Here is a 23,752-nt window from a genome sequence, read left to right as displayed (position 1 = left end):
AGTTTCAAGCGGGAATGTGGGATTTCTCTTGAGATTCTGTAGCATAAAATTTCCTCATCTCGCATTGATGGGGGAACGTTGTCGTTTTTCTCGAGTTGCGGTGGAAAGCTTGGGGTTCCTCTCATTTGTGACGGGGACCTCAGGAACTAGCTCGTGTTGTCCCAGGGCAGTTAGATCTCCTTTCGTGTTGGAAGGGGAACCTCGGAATATCTATCCATTAGAGGTAGAGGAATAGGGCCCCAACTAGTGTTGAGTATGTAAATGGTGTGTTCCTCTAGAATGTGGACGGCTGTGTCGGGGAAGATTTTGGGTCGCATAAAGGGTGTCTATTACCTGTTCGAGTTTCAAGTGGGAACGTGTGATTTCTCTTGCGATTCTGCAACAGAAATGTTCCTCACCTTGCTGTGAGGGCAGAATCTTGTGTTTTATCTCGAATTGCGGCCAGAAGCTTGGGCTCCCTCTCAAGTTGTGATGGGGACCTCAGGATCTCGCTCGAGTTTCTTCAGGGAAGTCCGGTCCCCTTTTGTGTTGGAAGGGAACTTCGGGATTACTCTGGAGCCATTAAATGGGAATAAGGCCTCATCTCGAGTTCAGTCCATATAATTTTGTGCTCCTCTCCAGTGGGGACGGCTATGTTAGGGAACTTTTTGAGTCACATAAAGGGTGTAAAGTACCCGTTTGAGTTTCAAGCGGGAATGTGGGATTTCTCTTGAGACTCTGCAGCGGAAATATTCCTCATCTCGCATTGAGGGGATAATTTTGTGGTGTTTCTCGAGTTGCGGCGGGAAGCTTGTGCTTCTTCTAGACTTGTGATGGGGACTTCAGGACCTCGCTCGTGTTGCCCCACGGAAGTCAGTTCTCTTATTGTGTTGGAAGGGGAACCTCGGGATTCCTCTATAAGGAGCAGCAGAGGAATAGGGCCGCATCTAGCGTTGAGTCGGTCAACTGTTTGTTCTTCCTGAGTCGATCAGGTACTTCGCCATTGCTTTCAAAATTCTCCAGGGGATTCAGGCTTCATCTCTTGTTCAGACATGGAACTGCTCTTTCTTCTCGAGTTGTAAAACAGATGTTAGGCCACATTAGAGTTGAATTTGTACCTGGAGATTGTATCGAGTATGCTCGGGGAGTCAGGTCTCCACTCGTCTTGTGAGTTGATATTCGAGAATACATTTGAATCTATGCAGTAGGATCAGACAATATCTCGAGTGTTTGGTGACATCCATACCTTTCCATTTGTGTTTTGAAAACCTGGGGATCCTCCCGAGTTTCAGTGTGGTACCTGCTTCCTTGTACTCTGTGACCAGAACGTCCGGATTCCATTCCAGAGAAAGCTGAGGAATCGACTCTCATCTGGAAAAGAGCACTGGAAAACGGGGCAATTTGTCAGTGTGGTAAGAAACTCGGTTTTCCTCTCGATTGGGGCTGTGTATGTCCATTTAGTTTTTGATTCACATAAAGGATTTTAAGTAACCTGTCGAGTTTCTAGCGGGAATGTGGAATTTCTATTGAGAATCTTCCATGGAAATGTTCTTCATCTCTCCTTTAGGGCAGAAATTTGTGTTTTTTCTCGAGTTGTGGCAGGAAGCTTGGGCTCCCTCTCGAGTTGCTTCGGGGACCCAGGAACCTTCTCACGTTGTCCTAGGCAAGGTAGGTCTCCTTTGATTTTGGAAGGGGAACCTCAGGATTCTTCTCCATGCACAGGAGAGTAACAGGGCCTCATCTAGTGTTGTGTACGTAAATGGTGTGCTCCGCTCACTGTGGACGGGTATGTCGGAGAAGTTTTTGGTTCGCATAAGGGTGTCAATTACACGATCGAGTTTCAAGCGGGAATGTGGGATTTCTCTTGAGAATCTGCAGAGGAAAATTTCCTCATCTTGTATTGAGGGGATAATTTTCTTGTGGTTCTCGAATTCCGATTGGAAGCTTGGGGTTCTTAGTGAGTGGTGACGGGCACCTCAGAAACTCGCTCCTGTTGCCCCAGGGAAGTCAGGTCTCCTATCGTGTTGGAAGGGGAGCCTCAGGATTCCTCTTAAGGCGCAGCAGAGGAATAGGGCCGAATCTAGCGTTGAGTCTGTCAACTGTGTGTTCCTTGACAGTGGCGACAAAGATCTCGGAGTTGCTCTCAAAATTCACCTGGGGAGTCAGAATTTCTCTATTGTTCAGACATGGAAGTGCGCTTTCCTCTTGAGTTGTAAAACGGGTGTTAGGCAACATTAGAGTTGAATTAGTACCTCGAGATTGTATCGAGTAAGCTCGGGGAGTCATTTCTCCAATCATCTTGTGAGTTGATACTAGAGGATACATTTGAATCTGTGCAGTAGAATCACACAATATCTCGAGTGGGTGGTGACATAAGTAACTTTTCCCTTTGTGTTTTGAAAACCTGGGGATCCTCCAGGGTTTCAGCGTGGTACCCGCCTCCTTGTACTGTGTGATTGGAACATCCGGATTCCATTCCAGAGAAAGCAGAGGAATCGACTGTCATCTGGAAAAGAAGACTGGAAAACGGGGCAAGTTGTCAGTGTGGCAGGAAACTCGGCATTACTCTGGATTGGGGCTGTGTATGTCAGTTTAGTTTTTGAGTCACATAAAGAATATTAAGTATCCTGTCTAGTTTCAAGCCGGAATGTGGAATTTCTTTTGCGAATCTTCAACAGAAATGTTCCTCATCTCGCATTCAGGGCAGAATCTTGTGGTTTTTTCTCAAGTTGCGGCGGGAATCTTGGGCTCTCTCTCTAGTTGCCATGTGGACAATTGCTCGTGTTGCTTCAGGGTAGTCAGGTCCCCTTTTGTGTTGGAAGGGGAATTTTGGGATTAATCTCGAGACGTTAAATTGAATAGGGCCTCGTCTCGTGTTGAGTCCGTAAATTGTGTGCTCCTCTCCAATTGGGACGGATATGTTAAGGAACTTTTTGAGGCGCATGAAGGGTGTCAAGTAACCGTTTGATTTTCAAGCGTGAATGTGGGATTTCTCTGGAGATTCCGCAGCAGAAAATTTCCTCATCTCGCATTGATGGAGGAACGTTGTCATTTGTCTCGAGTTGCGGCTGAAAACTTGGGGTTCCTCTCGAGTTGCGATGGGGACCTCAGGAACTCGCTCTCGTTGTCCTAGGCACATTAAGTCTGCTTTCCTGTTAGAAGGGCAACCTCAGGTTTCCTCTCCATGCGCGGGAGAGGAATAGGGCCTCCTCTAGTGTTGTCTACCTAAATTGTGTGCTCCCCTAAGATGTGCACGGCTACGTTGGGGAAGTTTTTGGTTCTCAAAAATGGAGTCAAGTACCCGTTCTAGTTTCAATCGTGAGTGTGGGATTTCTCTTGAGACTCTGCAGTGCAAAATTTCCTCATCTCGCATTGAGGAGATAATTTTGCCGTGTTTCTCGAGTTGCGGCGGGAAGCTGTGGGTTCTTCTCGAGTTGCGACGGGGATCTCAGGAACTCGCTCTTGTTGCCCCAGGGAAGTCAGGTCTCCTATCGTGTTGGAAGTGGAACTTCAGGATAACTCTCGAGCCGTTAAATGGGAATAGGGCCTCATCTTGAGTTGAGTCCCTAAATTTTATGCTCCTCTCCAGTGGGGATGGCTATGTTAGGGAACTTTTTGAGTCACATAAAGGGTGTCATGTACCCGTTCGAGTTTCAAGCGGGAATGTGGTATTTCTCTTGAGATTCTGCAGCAGAAATGTTCCTCATCTCGTATTAATGGGGAACATTTTCGTTTTTCTCGAGTTGCAGCAGAAAGTTATGGGATCCTCTCGAGTTGCAACGGGGACCTCAGGAACTCCCTCGTGTTGCCCCAGATAAGTCATGTCTCCTATCATGTTGGAAGGGGAACCTCAGGATTCCTCTCGAGGTGCAGCAGAGGAATAGGGCCGCATCTAGCGTTAAGTCGGTCAACTGTGTGTTCCTTGTCAGTGACGACAGGGTTCTCAGGGTTGGTCTCAAAATTCACCTGGGGTGTCAGGCCTCGTCTTATGTTAAGATATGGAACTGCACTTTCTTCTCGATTAGTAAAACGGGTGTTAGGTCACATTAGATTTGCATTTGTACCTGGAGATTGTATCGTGTATGCTCTGTGAGTCAGGTCTCCACTCGTCTTGTGAGTTGATACCCGAGGATACATTTGAATCTGTGCAGTAGAAACAGATAATATCTCGAGTGGGTGGTGAAATCCATACCTTTTCCATTTGTGTTTTGAAAACCTGGGGATCCTCCTGAGTTTCAACGTGATAGATGCCTCCTCGTACTCTGCGACTGGAACGTCTGGATTCCATTCCAGAGAAAGCGGAGGAATTGACTCTCATCTGGAAATGAGGAATGTAAAACGGGACAATTGGTCAGTGTGGCAGGTAACTCGATGTTCCTCTCGATTGAGCTGTGCATGTCGGTTTAATTTTTGAGTCGCATAAAGGATGTTAAGTAGTAACCTGTCGAGTTTCAAGCGGGAATGTGGAGTTTCTCTTGTGAATCTGCAACGGAAATGTTCCTCATCTCGCCTTGAGGGCAGAATCTTGTGGTTTTTCTCGAGTTGCCGCGGGAAGCTTGGGTTCCAACTCACGTTGGGCCGTGGACATCTGGAACTCGCTCATGTTCCTTCAGTGATGAGAGGTCTCCTTTGTGTTGGAAGGGGAACTTCAGGATTACTCTCGAGCCCTTAAATGGGAATAGGGCCTCATCTCGAGTTGAATCCATAAACTGTGTGCTCCTCTCCAGTGGGGACGGCTATGTTAGGGAACTTTTTGAGTCGCATAAAGGGTATCAAGTACCCGTTCGAGTTTCAAGCGGGAATTTGTAATTTCTCTTGAGATTTTGCAGCAGAAATATTGCTCATCTCCAACTGATAGGGTATTGTTCTCGTTTTCCTAAAGTTGCAGTGGAAAACTTGGGATTCCTCTCAAGTTGTGACGGGGACCTCAGTATTCACTCGCGTTATCCCAGGGAAGTTAGCTGTCCTTTGCTGTTGGAAGGGGAACATCAGGATTCCTCTAGAGACGCCGGAGTGGAATAGAGCAGCATTTAGTGATGTGTATGTAAATTGTGTGCTCCACTTCAATGTGGACAGCTATGTCGGGGAAGTTTCTGGGTTGCATAAATCGTGTCTAGTACCCGTTCAAGTTTCAAGCGGGAATGTGGGATTTCTCTTGATACTCTGCAGTGGAAAAGATCTTCATCTTGCATTGAGGGGAAATTTTGTGGTGTTTCTCGATTTGTGGCGGGAAGCTTGGGGTTCTTCTCGAGTTGCGACCTCAGGAACTCGCTCGTGTTCCCCCACATAAGTCAGGTCTCCTATCCTGTCGGAAAGGGAACCTCAGGATTCCTCTTGAGGCGCAGCAGAGGAATAGGGCTGCATCTAGCTTTAGGTCGGACAACTGTGTGTTCCTTGACAGAGGTGACAGGGATCTCTCGGTTGCTTTCAAAATTCACCTGGGGACTCAGGAGTCGTCTTTTGTTCAGACATGTGACTGCACTTTGTTTCGAGTTGTAAAACGGGTGTTAGGCGACATTAGAGTTGAATGTGTACCTGGAAATTGTATCGAGTATGCTCGGTGAGACAGGTCTCCACTCGTCTTGTGAGTTGATACTCGAGGATACATGTGAAACTGTTCAGGAGAATCAGACAATATCTCGAGTGGGTGGTGACATCCGTACCTTTGCCATTGTGTTTTGAAAACCTGGGGATCCTCCCGAGTTTCAGCGTGGTACACACTTCCTCGTACTTTGTGACTAGATCGTCCGGATTCCATTCCAGAGAAAGCACAGGAATTGACTCTCATCTGGAAAAGAGGACTGGAAAACGGGGCATTTTGTCAGTGTGGCAGGAAATTCGGCGTTCCTCTCAATTGGTTCGGTGTATATCGGTTTAATTTCTGAGTCGCATAAAGAATGTTAAGTAACCTGTTGAGATTCAAGCGGTAATGTGGACTTTCTCTTGCGAATCTCAACGGAAATGTTCCTCATCTCGCCTTGAGGGCAGAATGCTGTGGTTTTTCTTGAGATGCGGCGAGAAGCTTGGGCTCCCTCTCGAGTCGAGCCAGGAACGTCAGGAACTCGCTCGTGTTGCTTCAGGGATGACAGGTCCCCTTTGTGTTAGAAGGGGAACTTCGGGATTACTCTCTCCAGCCGTTAAACGGGAATAGGATCTCATCTCAAGTTGAATCCATAAATTGTGTGCTCCTCTCCAGTGGGGACGGCTATGTTAGCAAACTTTTAAAGGCTCATAAAGGGTGCCAAGTACCCATTTGAGTTTCAAGCGGGAATGTGGGATTTCTCTTGAGATTCTGCAGCAGAAAAGTTCCTCATCACTCATTGATGGGGGAACGTTGTCATTTTTCTCGAATTGCGGCAGAAAGCTTGGGGTTCCTCTCGAGTTGCGTCGGGGATCTCAGGAACTCGTTCGCATTGTGCCAGGGAAGTAGGTCTACTTTCGTGTTAGAATGGGAACCTCGGGATTCTTCTTGAGGCACGTTAGAGGAATAGGGCCGCATCTAGTGTTGTGTACATAAATTGTGTGCTCCTCTTCAATGTGGACGGCTATGTCTGGGAAGTTTTTGGGTCGCATAATGGGTGTCAAGTACCCGTTCGAGTTTCAATCGGGAATGTGGGATTTCTCTTGAGACTCTGTAGCGGAAATATTCCTCATCTCACATTGAGGGGATAATTTTGTGGTGTTTCTTGAGTTGCGACGGGAACCTCAGGAACTCTCTCGTGTTCCCCCAAGGAAGTCATGTCCCCTATCGTGTTGGAAGGGGACCCTCGGGATTCCTCTATAAGGAGCAGCAGTGGAATAGGGCCACATCTAGCGCTGAGTCTGTCAACTGTTTTTTATTCTCCAGTTGAGACAGGGATCTTGCTGTTGTTGCGGGTGAAAAGACACAAAGACAAGACACACAAAAGACAGACAAAGACACAACTCTGGCCGGAGGAATATTTCTTCTCAAAACCCCTTGTGGTTTATTTTTATACCCCGGTAGCTGGACACATACCAAAATCTAAGCAATGCATTCTTCTACCAAATAAGGACAAAAAGCCAAGCACATTTCAAGGACGGGAGGAAGAAAGGGAGGAAGTGACAACATCATGTTTATTATGAAGCCTGCAGAGAACTCCAACCTCTTCCTTATTTTTAAGGAGCTCATGTCCCCTCGTATGCAAGCGGACCATTAACCTTGGATATTGTGTGCAGGCTTCCTGGCAGAACATCCTGTTTCAAGCATGCTCTGCCCAAGCAGAGAGTCTTGTTTGCAGGCACATCTCTGTTTCCTTAACCATTCTTTCTTGTGGTCACTGTCGGGCTCATACATTTCCCCCTTCTTTCTGAGAAGCAGTAGCAAGCTGTAAGGCGGCAATAATGTGTTGTCTGTCCTTTTTTAGTTGTTGCCTTCTCCACCAGCACCAGAAGACTAGAATAATAACACAGCATAATAGTATTATGAACAAAGTATTTCCAAAAGTAGTTCCAATTAGAGTAGATACATGCCCGAAAGGATTCAAATTTTTCATCCCTTCCTGCAAATCCTTTAACAGATCAGACACAGTAATGTCAGGTAGCGTTTTGCTAAATGTATACAAAATTTGTTGCTCTAATTCCATAATTTCCCTGGTTAGGTTTTGATGCCCTGTTAAAGACCGTTTCACCTTTTCCCAACCCTCACTCATGTTGAAAGGCACAGGTGTTATACATAATTGAGAGGAGTTCGAATCACATTTCAACACATTTCTTGTGGATAAGACAGCTAATTGATCCCCAAGCCAAGAAACAGTATGTTGAAGATTGTGCACATAATTTGCAAGTTGGGTATCCAAATCTCGTTGTTGTTGCCATAATAAATGAGAGTCTTTATGTCATTCCCGCACAAATTCCGCTATTTGGATTCCTTGATGCAAAGCAAGTCCAGCCACCGCAACGGTTGTAGTAACTGAAGCCACTGCAAGAACTGAAGCTATGATTACTCCAAGCATGCGTCGGGATCGACAAAGCAAAGTCTGTACAGCGGTCACAAAATGAGATACAGCAAAAGAGTCTGACCAAGGTCTTGTCAAATTTACAGGTAGCCATACGTCAGTTCGAGTTTTAACAACCACCATAGAAAACTTAGAATTGCGAGTTTGTATTTCAAAATTTTTCCACCATGACTGATTTACACATTGTGTTAAATTATAATGATTACATGATATAGATTCCTCAGTTGCATTCCAAGTCCAATTCCCATACAACAATGCAAACGGGTACTTTAAACAAGCCGTAGCAGATTAATATTTATTAATATGCAAGTTAACATGTAAGGGAAATGAACTGTCACTCATATCCAAAGTATAGTTTTCCGACCATATAGTGAGATTTCCAGAAACTGCCCACAATTTCCAAATATTCCTTTGGAAGTGGGGATACCCTAACAATTGCAACTGAGGGGGAACGAGTGCAAACTGCTGCAATTTTACGGTTTCATTACCGTTACCCATTAAAGTACCATTAATTCGATGCCATTTGAGAGTTTTGTTAGACCATTTTTCCAAAATTTGGCTATGATCAGGGCTCTTATCTACAATAACAAATAGAGAATAGTTCATGACCTTAAAAGGCCAATGACCTCGGCAACTTTCCCATTCCAAAGATTCTAGAGAAGAAATAAAAAATTTAGAAGGGCATAATGATATAAAGGTACCAGAATGATGACTCATTGGTGTCTTAGAGTTGTTGAATACCCTGGTGGAAACAAGCACAGTAAAGACAGCAGGATGATAATTATTATATTGTACCCCCCAGGTATTATAAGAGTGACGATTGTGCTTTTTTGTAGAAAGGCAAAAGGAATGTCCTCTAATGCAGAAGGGGAGGCCCTCCACTGTAACAGTAACATTATTTATGTTATATTGATTATTATGATGATACAAATGCTCAATTCCTCCACATGTGGGTGGTGGGAAGAATGCACTTTCATCGGTGTATACCTGTACTTCAGGTTCATCCCAAGAGACAGCTCTCACAAAAGGAGGATTAGGAACATAAGCCCAATAAGTATATTCTATCGCTTGCGCATACGTTACCTGACAGGTAACCACAGCCATCATAACCAACAGCAAATGAGTAGGATTGCGAGGTTGACCAGCATTAACGAGGGTTTTTTCAGCCTCCTGTGTAAGCTTCTTCAGTTGCCCCCATGTTGGAAGGGATGCAGATCGGGTAGGGAAAGTTAAGCTCCGCTGTGCAGAAAGCTCTTCAAATTTTCGCACAAAGCGGTCATCCATGATGAATCTTGATCAACCGAGTTGGTGTCCAAAACCTAAAATTATCAACAGATATGAAAGCATAACCTCATCCTAAATATATCAGTGATGCTGGAACCCAACCTTTTTCTTTATCTTTATACTAAATGAGTGTATTCAAGATCTTCTTATCTTCATCTTTTCTTCGAAAATGCAATTCTGCTGCTGATAGATTTTCTTTGTGCCAAATAGTCAAAAAATTTAAAGTAAGTAAGGTTCCCTGGTGGCTCAGAGGTTAAAGCGTCTGCCTCCAATGCGGGAGACCCTGGTGCGATCCCTGGGTTGGGAAGATCCCCTGGAGAAGGAAATGGTAACCCACTCCAGTATTCTTGCCTGGAGAATCCCATGGACGGAGAAGCCTGGTAGGCTACAGTCCCTGGGGTTGCAGAGAGTCGGACACGACTGAGCGACGGAACGGAACGGAACAGAACGGAAGGTTCGGAAGGTTTTATTCAAGATATCTTTTGGTTTCATAAATCTCTCCTGTTCCCCATTTTTTATTTTTTCAATATATTTATGAAAAGTACGATTAGCTCTTTCAGTGGTAGCTTGTCCTTGACTGTTATAAGGGATGCCAAAAGTATGAGTTATATGATATTGGGATAAAAAGTGAGCTAATTTAGCCGATTGGTAAGCAGGTGCGTTATCAGTTTTTAATTCAATTGGTATTCCCATAATTGCAAAACAAGATAATAAATGAGTAATAGCAGCGTCATCTTTTTCAGAATGTAATGCAGTAGCCCATTGGAAATGTGTGCATGTATCTATAGTATGATGGACGCATTTTTGTTGCCCAAAATATGAAATAAAAATTGCATCCATTTGTCATATCTGATTTGCTTGTAGTCTTCTTATGTTGACACCTGGTGGGGTAAATGGTAAAGTAAAAGGCGCACATATGGGACATGAGCGAACAATATTTTCAACTTGTTTTTGAGTAATATCATAAAATATTTTTAATCCTTTAGAGTTAGTATGTTGCAGATGATGCTCTTGCTTTGCTGCTTTTATAGGATAAAGTAATGCATGAATTGCAGCATTTCCAAAGGACAAGGGTCCAGGAAGGGTGGAATGAGCACTGATATGAGTAAAGAAAATTGATTTTGAATGTCGTAGAAGCAATTGCTGCACCTGATAAAACAATTTATCAATATCTGTCTTAAGAGTTATAGGCAGGGAAACTTGAGGAAGTTGAAGACAAGAGAGAACAGCATATTGAGAATTTGAAACAATGTTAACAGGAAGCTGAGGAAAATCTTGCAAAACTAAATAAATAGTCCACAACTCAGCAGGCAGTACAGAGGAGAATGAATGGGGAAGAACTTTAGAACTTTCAAAAGTCCAATGTCCAGTGGTGTTTTTATTTGCATCAGTAAAAACATTGGGTCTTTTACCTGGAACATCTGAAATCGGAGATTTCATGGCGTTGGCTCGAAGAAAATCAATCAATTTAGATGATGGATAATGATTTGCAAATGAACCAGGAAATGAAGCAAGGGAGATTTGCCAATTTTTATTAAATTGTAAACATAAAGATATCTGAGCATTTGTTAATTGAGTAACAATTTGGTGTGGTTTTTCTTTCTGATAATTGTAAAATATGATTGTGACCCTTTTGTATGCTGCTGCTGCTGCTGCTGAGTCACTTCAGTCGTGTCCGACTCTGTGTGACCCCATAGACGGAAGCCCACCAGGCTCCCCCGTCCCTGGGATTCTCCAGGCAAGAACACTGGAATGGGTTGCCATTTCCTTCTCCAATGTGTGAAAGGGAAAAGTGAAAGTAAAGTCGCTCAGTCGTGTCCGACCCCTAGCGACCCCACGGACTGCAGCCTACCAGGCTCCTCCATCCATGGGATTTTCTAGGCAAGAGTACTGGAGTGGCTTGCCATTGCCCTTTTGTATAAGAAAGGCTAATTTATCCATATACATAGTTATTTTTTTAGAGAAACTATTAGGTAAAAAAAAACCCATTTTATTAATCCTTTTCCTTGCGCAATCGCACCAGATGGAGAATGAGGGGTATTAAATATTATGAATGCAGTATGTTGAGATGCAGAAATATATGTTAAAAAAAACATCATTTAATCTTTGTTCAGCAAACTGAAGCTCTTGCAAAGCCAAGGGGGTTAGGATTCGGGGACTACCTAAAGCTGTGTCTCCTTTTAAAGTAGAAAATAAGTGTCGTAATTGATAAGTAGGAATCCCAAGTACCAAACGAAGCCAATTAATATCTCCTCATAATTTCTGGAAGTCATTTAAAGTTTTTAAATGGTGTCTTTTAATTTGCAATTTTTGAGGCCGAATTTGGTGTTGTTCTAATATGGTCCTTAAATAAGAAATGGGAAAAATCCTTTTGAATTTTCTCTGGTGCAATAAGCAAGTTATATTATTTCAAAGTCTCCTGTACTTTTCAGAAGAATTTATCACGTTCAGCGATACAGGGAGCTGCCAATAAGAGATCATTCATATGATGATAGAGAATATAATTAGGATATTCTTGATGGATAGATTGTAAGCAACAAGCTACAAACTCTTCATATAAGGTAGGATTATTTATTATTCCCTGTGGCAAGCCTGTCCAATGGTAGTGCTTAAAGGGGTGAGCGTGATAAAAAACAGGAACCGTGAAAGTAAATTTATCTCTATCTTGTAATTGTAAGGGAATAGTTAAAAAAAAAAACAATCTTTAAGATCTAATACCATTAAAGACCAATTTTGTGGAAAAAGAGCAGGAGAAGGAAGGCCCGACTGTAAGGCTCCCATGGGTTCAATACATTTATTAACTTGTCTTTAATCAATCAACATTTTCCACTTTTCAGATTTCTTTTTTTATAACAAATACAGGAGAATTCCAAGGGGAAGTAGAAGGCTCTGTATGGCCAAGGTGAATTTGTTTGTTATTAATTACTCTAAGGCCTCGAGCTTCATTTTTGGTAATGGCCACTGCTCAACGCATTTAGGAGTATTAATTTTCCATTTTAATGGGAGTGCTCGAGGAGTTTGAGCAGTGGCTATTAGTTTCCCGACGGAATGCTTACAGAGGCTCCCATGGGAGAGAGAAGATCTCTTCCCCATATATTAATAGGTATACTAACATTATAAAAAGTGACAAAAACTGTTTTTCCATTATGGAGCTGGCATTGTAAAGGACAAGTACTTTTTCAAACATCTGCAGTGGAGCATAATCCGGTCAACATTAGAGGATTCTTTTCTTTGCTCCAGTCTTGGGGCCATTGTTGGGAGGATATGACTGAAACATCTGCCCCGGTGTCTATTAGCCTTTCAAAGTTCTTTCCTTGTATGGTAAAGGAAAGGACAGGACGAGAATCCTTGATGAGCATCTCCCAAAATATATGTTGCTCAGTACTTCTAAAACCTCCTGACCTTTCAGTAGGAAGAGCATAAAATGGAAGATAAGATAAAATAAGTATTTGTGCTATACGTTCTCCAGCCAATAGTGAAATTGTAACAGAAGTAGAGACCATAATTAAAATTTCTCCAACAAAATCAGAGTCTGTTACTCCAGGAATTATGGTTAGGCCTCTTAGAGCGGCACTACTGCGGCCCAGTATTAAGCCAAAAGTGCCTTTATGCAATGGGCCAAATACGTTTGTTCTTAATTTATAAATGCCACAGCCTGGAGACAAAATAATATTTTCAGCGAGACGCAAATCAGCAGCAGCTCTTCTTGAAGTTGCAGAGCGTAAATCTGACACCATTAGAGGTTTGGTTATTCCTGTTGTAGTGGTCATCTCTAAGGGTTGTTGGGAAACAAAGGAGTTACCTGAGGAGCAGGAGGCATGGTTAATTGCGTCCCCGGCATTGTTCCTGTGCCCCGGGGACTGAGGCACGCTAAGTAGTTTTCAGATTGTGGGTTACCATTAGGATTGCCATATTTATTAGTTTTAGAGTGGCATTCATTGGTCCAATGAAGCCCTTTTCCACACTGGCTGCAAAGTCCAGGGGGCTTATTTTGTTTTGTATATCCTTGTTTTGCCTTTAATTTTTTGCAATCCTTTTTCATATGTCCAGGTTTCCCACAATGGTAACAATTTTTGCCCTTAGAGGGCTTCATAGCTTGAACCAAAGCAGTAGCAAAAACAGTAGCATTATGTTCAGTTCCTCCCACTCCCGAACAAGCTCTAATATATTTAGCTATAGAAGCCCCCTGTCCCCTTAAAGGACCTAAAACACGTTTACATTCCGGGTTTGCATTTTTGAAAGCAAGTGTTTGTAAATGTATCTCTGAAATTTCATCACGTCCAACAGCCCCTCAACAGCCACCCACAATCTAGCAAGAAAATCAGTATAAGGTTCATTGGGTCCTTGTAAAGTTTTTGTGAAAGAAGGCTGAGCGTGGCCAGTAGGTACAATATGGCGCCAAGCCCTAAGAAATACTTGGCGCACCTGTTGTAAATCCTGGTCAGAATATTGAGTCTGATCTCTTAAGGCTCGAAATTGGATTTCTCCCATCAATTTATCTTCTAAAGGACCAGGAGGGTTCTGTCCCTCATTAATTTGAGCCTGTTTTTGGGCTTTTTCTTCTGACCAACTCTTTAATTGCAACCATTGGGATCCTTTAACCACAGCCTGGGCTATGGATTCCAAATCGAAGGGAAGAATCAATTTTGTCTTCTCTACAGAATCTAACATAGCTAATACAAAAGGGGATAGGGGACCATATTGAGCAACAGAAGCTTTAAGATCCTTGAAAAATTTATATTTAAAAGGCGAATATTGAACTTTAATCATATTGTTGGGAGCTGCTTGCCGTTGAATTGGAAATAACTGTGGAGGATCTGTAAAACCACCAGAGGGCGCAGGGATATCATCATCATAAAACATGGACTCGGGAAATGAGAAAGAGGGCCCCTCTTGGCCTACATCTGGAGAACTATGTGATACCGTAAAAAGAGAAGCATAGGGAGGGGCTGTAGGAGTAGGAACCCTCTTTGTTCCTCATTCTGTGCTTTCCACCATTGTTGAAAATTTCGGGCCACTTTATCAACTTCGTCGTTGCCTTCGGACGAGGAGGAGGAATCACTAGCACTATCAGATTTGGTGTCTGATTCCCCATCCATGGAATGCAAAGCAGCCGCCACGGAAGCGTCATTTAAAGCGGCAACATTTGATTTTTTTGTTTGTTTCTCAATAGGACTTCCTCATAAATTACCTCAGATTTTGTAGATTTAGTTTCACTATCAATGGAAAGCAATGCAAGTGCTTGAGTGATAGCACTACATAGAGTCCACAATTTCAAAGGAATTATGTTACCCTTCTGATGCTGTTGCCGTAATTCTTTCTGTATTAATTTCCATTCCTTTAAGTTTAATTGTACTTCAGGTTGGCACTTAAACCAATAACAATGCTGCTCCACAAGGTGAAATAACTCTGATAAACGACGACTAGATGCCTTTACCCCGATGGAGTGGAGAAGTCCTTTGACTAGCTCCATGTATTGTGCCTTTGCTGATGGGGAATTCCCCATAATTTTCCCGAAAGTTCCCCTGCCTTGGACCTACAATCCCCGAGGGGGTACTCACCCTTTCAGTTTCGCTTGGGCACCACGTTGGGCGCCAGATGTTGTGGGCTAAATGACACAGAGACAAGACACACAAAAGACAAAGACACAACTCTGGCCGAGGAAAAATTCTGCGCAAGCCCCCTTGCGGTTTAATTTTATACCCCGGTAGCTGGGCACATACCAAAATCTAAGCAATTGATTCCTCTACCAAATAAGGACAAAAAACTAAGCACATTTCAAGGACGGGAGGAACAAAGGGAGGAAGTGACCACATCATGTTTACTACAAAGCCTGCCCAGAACTCCAGCCTCTTCCTTTTTTTTAAGGAGGACATGTTCCCTCGTATGCGAGCGGAACATTAACCTTGGATATTGTGTGCAGGCTTCCTGGCAGAATATCCTGTTTGCAAGCATGCTCTGCCCAAGCAGAGAGTCTTGTTTGCAGGCACTTCTCTGCTTCCTTAACCATTCTCTCTCGTGGTCACTGTTGGGCTCCTAAACGCGGTTACTCTCAAAATTCTCCAGGGCATTCAGGCCTCGTCTCTTGTTCAGACATGGAAATGCGCTTACTTCTCGAGTTGTAAAACGGGTGTTAGGCCCCATGAGAGATGATTTAGTGCCTGAAGATTGTATCGAGTATGCTCAGGGAGTCAGTTCTCTACTCGTCTTCTGAGTTGATACTCGAGGATACATTTGAATCTGTGCAGTAGAATCAGACAATATTTCCAGTGGGTGGTGACATCCGTACCTTTTCCATTTGTGTGTTGAAAACCTGAGGATCCTCCTGAGTTTCAAATAGGTACCCAACTCCTCGTTCTGTGCCACCAGAACATCCAGATTCCATTCCAGAGAAAGCAGAGGAATCGACTCTCTCATCTGGAAAAGTGGACTGGAAAAAGGGGAAATTTGTTCACTATGGCAGGAAACTCGGTATTCCGCTGGATTGGGGTTGTGTATGTCGGTTTAATTTTTGAGTCACATAAAAGATGTTCAGTAACCTGTCGAGTTTCAAGTGGGAATGTGGAATTTCTCTTGCGAAGCTGCAACGGAAATGTTCCTCATCTTGCCTTGAGGGCAGAATCTTGTGGTTTTTCTTGAGATGAGACAGGAAGCTTGGGGTCCCTCTCGAGTTGCGCTGGGGACTTCAGGAACTCGCTTGTGTTTCTTCAGGGAAGTCTGGTCCCCTTTTGTGTTGGAAGGGGAACTTTGGGATTACTCTCGAGCCGTTAAATGGGCTTAAGGCCTCATCTTGAGTTGAGTCCGTAAATTGTGTGCTCCTCTCCAGTGGGGACGGCTATGTAAGGGAACTTTTTGAGTCACATGCTGCTGCTGCTGCTGCTGCTAAGTCACTTCAGTCGTGTCCGATTCTGTGCGATCCCATAGACAGCAGCCGACCAGGTTTCCCCGTCCCTGGGATTCTCCAGGCAAGAACACTGGGGTTGGTTTCCATTTCCTTCTCCAATGCATGAAAGTGAAAAGTGAAAGCGAAGTCGCTCCCGTCGTGTCCAACTCAGCGACCCCATGGACTGCAGCCTACCAGGCTTCTCTGTCCATGGGGTTTTCCAGGCAAGAGTACTGGAGTGGGGTGCCATTGCCTTCTCCCTTGAGTAGCATAAAGGGTGTCAAATACCTCTTCGAGTTTCAACTGGAAATGTGGGATTTCTCTTGAGATTCTGCAGCAGAAAATTTCCTCATCACGCATAGATGGGGGAAATTTGTCGTTTTTCACGAGTTGTGGCAGAAAGCTTGGGGTTCCTCTAAAATTGCGATGGGAACCTCAGGAACTCGCTCGCATTGTCCCAGGGAAGTTGGCTCTCTTTGCTGTTGGAAGGGCAACCTCAGGATTCATCTAGAGGCGCACGAGAGGAATAGGGTCGTTATCTAGTGTTGTGTAGGAAAATTGTATGCTCCACATCAATGTGGACGGCTATGTTGGGGAAGTTTTTGAGTCGCATACAGGGTTTCAAGTACCCGTTCGAATTTCAAGCGGGAATGTGGGATTTCTCTTGAGACTCTGCAGAGGAAAATTTCCTCATCTTGCACTGAGGGCATAATTTTCTGGTGTTTCACGAGTTGCCGCGGGAAGCATTGGGTTCTTCTCAAGTTGCGACGGGGACCTCAGGAAATCGCTCGTGTTGCCCCAGGGAAATCAGGTTTCCTATCGTGTTGGAAGGTGAACCTCCGGATTCCTCTCGAGGCGCAGGAGAGGAATAGGGCCGCATTTAGTGTTGATTCGGTCAACTGTGTGTTCCTTGCCAGTGGCAACAAGTGTATCGGGGTTGCTCTCAAAATTCACCTGGGGAGTCAGGCCTCGTCTCTTTTTCAGACATCGAACTGCACTTTATTCTCAATTTGTAAAACGGGTGTTAGGCCACATTAGAGTTGAATTTGTACCTGGAGATTGTATCGAGTACGCTCGGGGAGTCAGGTCTCCACTCGTCTTATGAGTTAATACTCGAGGATACATTTGAATCTGTGCTGTAGAATCAGACAATATCTCGAGTGGGTGGTGAAATCCGTACCTTTTCCATTTGTGTTTTGAAAATCTGGGCATCCTCCTGAGTTTCAAGGCGGTACCCGCCTCCTCGTACAGTGCGACCGGAAGGTCGGGATTCCATTCCAGAGAAAGCAGAGGAATCTACTCTCATTCGGAAAAGAGCACTGGAAAACGTGACAATTTGTCAATGTGGCACAAAACTCGGTGTTCCTCTCGATTGGGCCTGTGTATGTCGGTTTAATTTTTGAGTCACATAAAGGATGTTAAGTAACCTGTCGAGTTTCAAGTGGGAATGTGGATTTCTCTGGTGAATCTGCTACGGAAATATTCCTCATCTTGCCTTGAGGGCAGAATCTTGGTTTTTCTCCAGTTGAGGCGGGAAGCTTGGGTTCCATCTTGAGTTGTGCCGTGGACCTCAGGAACTCGCTTGTGTTGCTTCAGGGAAGTCTTGTCCCCTTTTGGGTTGGTAGGGGAACTTCGGGGTTACTCTTGAGCCGTTAAATGGGAATAGGCCCTCATCTCGTGTTGAGTCCGTTTATTGTGTACTCCTCTCCAGTGGGGACGGCTATGTTAGGGAACTTTTGGAGTTCCATAAATTGTGTCAAGTACCCTTTCAAATTTCAAGCGGGAATTTGGGATTTCTCTTGATATTCTGCATCAGAAAATTCCTCATCTCACATTGATGGGAGAACGTTGTCATTTTTCTTGAGTTACAGTGGAACGCTAGGGGTTCCTTGCGAGATGCGATGGGGAACTCAGGAACTCGTTCGCGTTGTCCCAGGGAAGTTAGTGCTCATTTGCTGTTGGAAGGGGAACCTCAGTATTCCTCTCGAGGTGCGTGGGAGGAAAAGGGCCGCATCTAGTGTTGTGTATGTAAATTGTGTGCCCCGGTACAATGTGGAAGGCTATGTCCAGGATGTTTTTGGGTCGCATAAACGGTATCAACTACCCGTTCGAATTTCAAGCGGGAATGTGGGATTTCTCTTGAGACTCTGCAGCGGAAATATTCCTCATCTCTCCTTGAGGGCAGATTTTTATGGTTATTCTCTAGTTGTGCAAGAAGCTTGGGCTGCCTCTCGATTTGCGACGGGGACCTCTGGAACTCGATGGTGTTGCTTCAGGGAAGTCAGGTCTCTTTTCGCGTTGAAGGGGAACCTCGGGATTCCCCTCGAAGTGCGGCAGAGAAATAGGGCCGCATCTAGCATTGTGTACCTAATCTGTGTGCTCCTCTTCAGTGGGGACAGCACTGTCGGGAAAGTTTTGATTCGCATAAAGGGTGTCAAGTACTTGTTCGAATTTCAAGTGGGAATGTAGGATTTCTCTTGAGACCCTGCAGCGGAAAATTTTCTCATCTCGCATTGAGGGGAAAATCTGATGGTTTTTCTCTAGTTGCAGCGGGAAGCTTGGGTTTCTTCTCCAGTTGTGATTGGGACCATATGAAATCGCTCGTGTTGCCGCAGGGAAGTCAGGTCTTCTCTCGTGTTGCAAGGGGAACCTTGGGATTTCTCTCGAGGCGCAGCAGAGGAATAGGGCCGCATCTAGCGTTGAGTCTGTCAACTCTGTGTTGACAGGGATCTCGGGGTTGCTATGATGGTTCTACTGGGGAGTCAGGTTTCGTCTCGATTTGAAGCATGGAATTCTGCTTTCCTTTCTAGTTGTAAAAGGGGAATCATTCTTCGTGTCTTGATCAGGAGGTTCATTAGGGCTTTTTCTCTCTGCTGAGCATGGGTGTCAGGTTTCTCATAATGTTGTGAGGGGATAGTCGGTGTTCCATTGGAGCTTGCTAGATCATCAGGACTTACCTCGATTGGAGGTGGAACTCAGAGTCCTTTATCCTTGCAGCAGTTTCCGCGGGAGGGCACTTGAGTTTCAATAGGAGACAGAGGCCTCCTCTTACGGTGGGAGAAAAAGAAAGGATACATCTAGAGTTGAAGCAGGGTTTGAATGCTCATATCATGAGGACATGGGGAATACAGAGCTCTTCTAGAGCTGTGCACGGAAACTGGGCTTTTCACTTGATTGAAGATGGATATTCTGGGAGCCCCTTCAATTGTAAATAGGGATTCAAGCCTCCTGTGGTATCTTGAGAGAGAACTCGTGATTGCTCTCCAGGCACTGTAGGAAAAAAGGGCCTCAAGTGACGTTGCCTGGGGCTTCTCGTGGTATATGGCGATTGCAAAGGGAAGTATGGCTTTCCTTTCGAGTTACGCCAGGGAACTCAGGGAGACACTCATATTGCCTCAGAGAAGAAAAGTTGCGAGGGGAAGGTCGTGATTGCTCTCGAGTCAATGCAGAGGAATCGGGCTTCAATTCACATTGAATGGGGATCATCCCAAATTGTTTCTCGAGTTTGGGCAGGAATCTTTCGGAACACTTGAGTTGCAAAAGGGGCCTCACGGATCCTCTCAAGTTGTCTCTGGGAAGTCCGGAAACCTTTTTTAGTGTGGAGAGCCTTTGGGATGCCTTTCGAGACAGTACAGGGGAATAGGGTCTGATCTGGAGTTGAGGCACTAACATCAGTATGCCTCTCCAGTTCTTACATGGATCACAGTGTTCCTATGAAGTTTCAAAAGGGGAGTCAAGTCAAGTCTCTTGTTGAGGCATGGAACTCCGCTAACATTTCGAGTTGTAAAAGGGGTGGTCGGCCTCCTGTTGAGTTGATTTTCTGTCCTGGGGCTTTTTCCCCATGAGGCACCTGGGAAATCAGGACTCCCTGAGTGGTGTTACTTGATCCTGGGAGTTCCCTTTGAATCGGTATGGTGGAATCAGTCCTTATATCGAGCGGATGGGTAAATTGGTGTCTTTTTTAATTGTGGCACGAATCCCCGGGGTCCTCTCGAGTTTTAAGAGGACATAGGCCTCCTGTTCAGATTTGACAGAAACATTGGGATTAATTTCTAGACGAAGCAGGGCAATCGATCCTCACCTCTGGATGACGAGTGGAAAACGGGTCTCATCTTGAGCTGTGGCAGGAACCTCGCTGCTCCTCTTGAGTTTAGCTGGGTATCTCGTGGAAACTCTTCAGTTGCACATAGGGTGCCGAGTATCCTTTCGAGTTTGAAGAGGGAATGTGGGACTTCTCTTAAGACGCTGCAGCAGAAAAGGGTGTCCTGTCGCATGGAGTGAAGAATTTCATGGTTTATCTGGAGTTGCGGCTTGAAGCTTGGAGGTCTTCTCGCATTATGACGGGAACCACTTGGACTTGCTAGTTTTGCCTCAGGGAAGTCAGGTCTCCTTTCCTGTTGAAAGTGGAACTTAGGGATTCTGTTGGAGTCACTGCAGAGCATGAGGGCCACATTTAGACTTGGATGGGCAAACTCAGTATCCCTTTCAAGTGACCACATTGATCTTGATGTTGCTCTGACGGTTGCACTGGGGAGTCAGGCCCAGTCTTTGTTGAGGAGGGAGCTGTGCTTTACCCCCGAGTTGTAAAAGGACTATCAGGTCTGCTTTCTGTTTTAGCGGGTAATTTGCGCTTTTTCGAGAGTCTCAGCAGGGAATTCATGCCTCCGATCATGTTGCGAGTTGATACTCCGTGTTCCACTGGAGCTGCTGCAAACACAACATGACTCATCTCTAGTTGAGTGTGAACTCGAGTCCTTTGAACTTGCTGCAGTATCTACAGTGTTGCCCTCAACACTGTAAATAGATGTGACAGGACTCGTCCTGTGGTACGAGGTGAAATTGGGATTCCTCTTTAGTTGAACATGGAACACTCATTATTTTCAGCTGAGGTGTGATCACGGACCTTTTCTTAAATTCTGGAGGGGAAAACCGGTTTTCTTCTCTCATTGGGACTGGTAGCTCTGGGTGATCCTTAAGTTGAATCAAGGAACTCAAGCCTAATCGAATTTGGAGAAGGAACTTGGGACTTTTGTCTACGTGCTGTAGGAAAAAAAAAAGGCATCATCTTGCTTTAAAACAGGAATCTCGAGTTTATTCTCGAGTTGCTGCGGAAAATGTGGTGATCCTCTCGAGTGACGATGGATATATCAGGGAGCCTCCCTTGTTGTTTCTGGGAAGTCAGAACGCCTTTCCATTTGCAAGGGGAACCTCGGGATTCCTTTGGAGTCACTGCAGAGAAGTAGGTCTGCATCTAGATTTGAGTCCGTTTAACTCAGGATTCCTCTCCAGTAGCGACAGAGTTCTCAGGGTTGCTCTCAAAATTCTCTTGGGGAGTCAGGCCTTGTCTCGTGTTCAGACATGGTACTCCGCTTTCTTCTTGAGTTGTAAAAGGAGTGTTAGGCCAGAATCGAGTAAAATTTTACCTGGAGATTTTGTTGAAAATCCTCAGGAAACAGGTCTCCACTCATCTTGTGAGTTGATATTCGAGGATATATTTGAACCTGTGCAGTGGAATCAGACAATATCTCGAGTGGGTGGGGACATTGGTACCTTTTCCAATTCTGTTTTGAAACCCGGAATTCTCCCGAGTTTCAAGTGGTTACCAGTCTCCTCGTACTGTGCTATGGAAACGTCCGGATTCCATTCAGACAAAGCAGGGGAATCGACTTTCATCTGGAAAAGAGGACCGGAAAACGGGACAATTTGTCAGTTGTGGCAGGAAATTCGGTGTTCCTCTCGGTTCAGTTCATTTCAGTTGCTCTGCCCTCTCCCACTCTTTGCGACTCCATGATTCACAGCACGCCAGTCCTCCCTGTCCATCACCCTTTCCCGCAGTTCACTCAATCTCATGTCCATAGAGTCGGTGATGCCATCCAGCCATCTCATTCTCCATCTTCTACGTTTCCTCCCACCCCCAATCCCTCCCAGCATCAGACTCTTTTCCAGTGAGTCAACTCGTCACATGAGGTGGCCAAAGTATTGGAGTTTCAGCTTTAGCATCAGTCCTTCCAATGAACACCCAGGATTGATTTCCTTTAGAATGGACTGGTTTGATCTCCTTGCAGTCCAAGGGACTCTCAAGAGTCTTCTACAGCACCACAGTTCAAAAGCATGAATTCAGCGATCAGCTTTCTTCACAGTCCAACTCTCACATCCATACATGACCACGGGAAAAATCATAACCTTGACTAGACGGAACTTGGTTGCCAAAGTAATGTCTCTGCTTTTTAATATGCTATCTAAGTTGGTCATAAATTTCCTTCCAAGGAGTAAGCGTCTTTTAATTTCCAGGCTGCAATCAGCATCTGCAGTTTTTTTGGAGCCCCCCCAAAATGAAATTCTGACTCTGTTTCCATGGTTTCCCCATCTATTTCCCGTGAAGTGATTGGACGAGATGCCATGATCTTCGTTTTCTGAACGTTGAGCTTCAAGCCAAATTTTCACTCTCCTCTTTCACTTTCATCAAGAGGCCTTTGAATTCCTCTTTACTTTCGGCCATAAGGGTGGTGTCATCTGCATATCTGAGGTTATTGATATGTCTCCCGGCAAACTTGATTCCAGCTTGTGCTTCTTCCAGTCCAGCATTCCTCATGAGGTCCTCTGCATATAAATTAAATAAGCAGGGTGACAATATACAACCTTGACATACTCCTTTTCCTATTTGAAACTAGTCTGTTGTTCCATGTCCAGTTCTGATTGTTCCTTCCTTACCTGCATACAGGTGTCTCAAGAGGCAGGTCAGGTGGTCTGGTATTCCCATCTCTTTCAGAATGTTCCACAATTTATTGTGATCCACACAGTCAAAGGCTTTGGCATAGTCAATGAAGCAGAAATAGATGTTTTTCTGGAACTCTCTTGCTTTTTCCATGATCCAGCGGATGTTGGCAATTTGATCTCTGGTGCCTCTGCCTTTTCTAAAACCTGCTTGAACATCTGGAAGTTCACGGTTCACATATTGCTGAAGCCTGGCTTGGAGAATTTTGAGCAGGACTTTATTAGCGTGTGAGATGATTGAGATTGTGCGGTAGTTTTGAGCATTCTTTGACATTGCCTTTCTTTGGGATTGGAATGAAGACTGACCTTTTCCAGTCCTGTGGCCACTGCTGAGTTTTCCAAATTTGCTGGCATATTGAGTGAAACACTTTCACAGCATCATCTTTCAGGATTTGAAATAGTTCAATTGGAATTCCATCACCTCCACTAGCTTTGTTAGTAGTGATGCTCTCTAAGGCCCACTTGACTTCACATTCCAAGATGTCTGGTTCCAGGTGAGTGATTATCTTCATCGTGAAGATCATTTTTGTACAGTTCTTCTGTGTATTCTTGCCACCTCTTCGTAATATCTTCTGCTTCCGTTAGGTCCATACCATTTATGTCCTTTATCGAGCCCATCTTTGCATGAAATGTTCCCTTGATATCTCTAAATTTCTGGACTGGTTATGTCAGTGTCATTTTTGAGTCGCCTAAAAGATGTTAAGTAACCTGTCGAGTTTTAAGCTGGAATGTGGGATTTCTCTTGAGAGTCTGTAAAGGAAAAGTTCAACATCTTGCCTTGAGAGCAGAATCTTGTGACTTTTCTCGAGTTGCGGCAGGAAGCTACGGGTCCCTCTCACGTTTCAATGAGGACCTC

The sequence above is a fragment of the Moschus berezovskii genome, chromosome 15 (genome assembly GCF_049115385.1).
Source record: "Moschus berezovskii isolate FMDL1 chromosome 15, NW_MosBer_1.0, whole genome shotgun sequence".
In the NCBI taxonomy this organism is placed as follows: Eukaryota; Metazoa; Chordata; class Mammalia; order Artiodactyla; family Moschidae; genus Moschus; species Moschus berezovskii.
Note: the sequence above shows the minus strand (reverse complement) of the source record.